The following is a 3,361-nucleotide window of genomic DNA, read 5'->3' as shown; positions in this document are numbered from 1 at the left end:
GTTTATGAAGGCTGGCCAATTGTATCAAGAGGACTTCAAATCAGGAAACCTACCTCTAAATACTGGTGTTTTTTGTTGTTGTTGTTGTTGTTGTTGTTTTGTTTTGTTTTTTTTCTTTCTGGGTGTGAGACCTGGGTATGTCATTCAAGTTGTTTGAATCTTATCCCTCTTAGGCTAAGTAGAGGAGGCAGTTCCTACTATTGTGGGCTATGCTGATGGTCGGGTGAAGGAATAAGGCCAGGGAACGTGGTTTGGAAGCTAAAAGCTAGGAAAGTGTGACTTTGCATCCTATTCTATGGAGAGGAGCCAGCCAGGTACCCTTGTGCCCTCAGCTTGAGGGATAGGATTGGAACTACATCGCTTTGTGTTCTTCCGTTGCTGACCTTCGGTTTCCGTCTGGGTTTGAATTTCAGCCGTGACACAGGGTTGGAAGTAGAAAAGCTTTGAAGGTTGCTAGCTCAAAGCTCCCACTGCTTGATGTCTCCCGAGGGCTGTGATAGACTTAATTGTCAGCAGAGTACCTCGCCCTGTGTGTGCCAGGATGTAAACTGAAGCAGTTCAGAACAAAATTATCAGTACGTCCTTACAGAGAAACGATGTCGATGTCAAAACAAGCACACGGCTCACAACTCAGGGGCCTCAGTGGGACAGTGAAGTGGATAAAGTAGTTCATGCAGTCACACTGCCCTCAGACCTCCCACCAAGAACTCGAATTTAAAGTTTGGAGCAATTTTCTATTCTGTGGTCTCCTATGCTAATGTCTTTGAAGGCAACTGGTCCCCAGAGAAAAGAATTTCATTTGTATCAACTAATGGTAAGAGGAAGTCAAACAAATCCTACTTCTGTTCAGTCTCATTGGAGAGGCACAGTCCTTGGGTCTGATTTGGTCCTGAGCAGCTACATATTAGGACTCCCCTCTTCCATCTCATCCACAGCTCAAACACTGGTGGTGAGCTATTTTGGGGGAGAAAGTAGGCCTGTGGGATGCCACTGTCCTTGTTCTATTCGCCCCCATCTATGATTTCTTCCTTTTAGTGAAAATCTGTTTGCGGAGTAGTTTATGAGACAAATGCAGCAGCTAGTTGTGGAACCGTTTCCCAAGAACAGAAATCGGTCTGAGAGATTGTGTGCATTTCTCAGCTCATGCCCCTGGGCACAGTCGTGTGTTTTATGTTGGATAGTACCCACCTCAGTGTTCAGCTATCAACTCTGCTGTCTTCATGCTTTATCCTGTGTCAAGGAATATGGGAGAAAAACAGAAAAGAGTTGTGGATGGAGGTTTAAGTTTCCTTGGAATCTGATGAAGACGGGGAGCCTGTAACACATGGAGAAAGTAGGTACTTGGGTTTTTGTTCTGCTGTTTTGGAAGACTAAACACAAAGACTGTATACTTTATTCTGGCGAATATTTTATAAGCAACCAAATCTGTCAATTTGAGTCTTGTTTCCTGACATTGTATGACCAAGCATTGGTTGCTTAGTCTCTCTCTCTTTAGTATGCTCTTCTGACAAAAGGATTTACCCACTTCAGTTCCTTGGTTGTTTTGAAACTGTGATAGGATTAAGCCTGTAGGTGTCTGTACTTACGGAAAGATATTTTTGGAGTGTTCAACCTGTTCCCTTTATACTCATTTTGTATACTCATTTGTACTGAGTGTAAGTGGAGGATATTGTAAAGTCAATGGCCCAGGAGGAAAGCCAAATTAGTTGAGCTGATGTACTCAGTGGTATTCTGTGATGGTGATGCTGGGATACATGTGTGTACCGTGGGCCTCACGAGGTACCATGTGACAGTACAGAAAGTGGCAGACTGATGATTGGCATAAGGCAACAATGGAGGGTGAAATGTGCATGTCCGAATGGCCATGCATCAGTATCACCACACTGGGGCATCCTGTTGACATGATAGGTCCCCACTTGCCATATAGGCCTCTAGTGGTCAGGGATCCTAGTTTCAGATCTGTCTTACTTATTTCATGTGAGTCCCTAAAGATACATCATATGGAAGGAAAGTGACCTGAAAGCTGCTGAGGACCAGCAGGGTCCAGACTCAACATCTCTTCCTGGGAGGAGGGGGCATTAGAACAGCAGTGTGTGCTTTTAGTGGGTGGGAACAGGACATAGATCATAGATCCCTTGATGAGTACAAAACTCCAATAAAAGTAGCTGGGGTCACAGACTTGTCGAAGTGCTTCTCAAAGTTATTTTCTCATTTGTGTCTTCCAGCAGCCCTGTGAGGCCAGTGTCAGAAACCCCCTTTGACTAGAGAGAAAAGAATGAGCACAGGTATTCAGTGTCGGGCTCATGAATGACCCCTGGACCCAGCCTCTTCCACATGCAGAAATGGCCCATGTAAGCAGCGAGGGTGAGGCTTTGGCAGTCTTACGATAGTGGTGAGGTCAGAGGCCCCCCTCAGTTCTGAAATACTTCCATTCCAATGAGGTGGATCTGTCAGTACTGATGACACGTGACAGAGACAAAGCAAAACAACGCTCTTGCTATCTTCATTATCTGTGTTCCCCACCTCCACCACCATCACCACCATCAAAGTTTACCTCTGGACACTCACTGGGAAGCTTGCCATGTTACCTGTGGGATCTGTGTGCACAGAGCATGCTGCACCGAGGATGGCCATTTTCCCTTGCCTAGCAGACGGCCGCTCACCATGGCCAGTTTTGTTCTTAGTGAATAATGGCTGGGTGGGAATAAAGGCAGTGCTGGCCCGTTTTCTCACTGTGTCTTACATCTGTTGAGGTGAACTTTGAAATCCCCACTTGAATGGCTGATGTCCAGCACCCATAGCTCTTTGAGATGAGGGAGGACTTCTGTTTGGACCAGACCCAGGAGGTAGCAATTTCCCTAGAACCACTCATAAAGGCTGCTGCTATCTTGCAAGGGCTCTTTACCCTTCCATCCTTCCTGGTGTTCATTGTAACATCCTCCCTGGTGTTCGTGATGACATTTCCTCAGGCTGAGGTGAGATTAGAACCTCAGTGAAATTTGATTTCCATTTTCACGATGGCTAAGGTTGTGGAACCTTTTCCCAGGTTCTTATTGACGATTAGAATTACTACTTTTGTGAGCTATCTGTTACTTCATGTGTCAGTTTACTGATTGACTCTGTTGGTTTGGGAGAGAATTTTAGACCTTACTGTTTGGAGCTCTTTATGTCTTTTAACAAATCCCTGTCAGATGTATAGATGGAAGACGTGTGTCCTGTGGCCTGCTTCTTCTCTTGGCTGGTTATTTCCTCTGCCGTGCAGAAGCTCTTTCCCGGCACACACTCCCCAGAGCCCGGCAGCTGCCGCTAGTCTGGCTCAGGTGTTCACTGTTTGAAGTAATTTCCTTTGTGATCTTTTCTG

Source organism: Mastomys coucha, unplaced genomic scaffold (genome assembly GCF_008632895.1).
Source record: "Mastomys coucha isolate ucsf_1 unplaced genomic scaffold, UCSF_Mcou_1 pScaffold21, whole genome shotgun sequence".
NCBI lineage: Eukaryota > Metazoa > Chordata > Mammalia > Rodentia > Muridae > Mastomys > Mastomys coucha.
The sequence above is the reverse complement of the archived record's forward strand: the minus strand, read 5'-3'. Positions refer to the sequence as shown.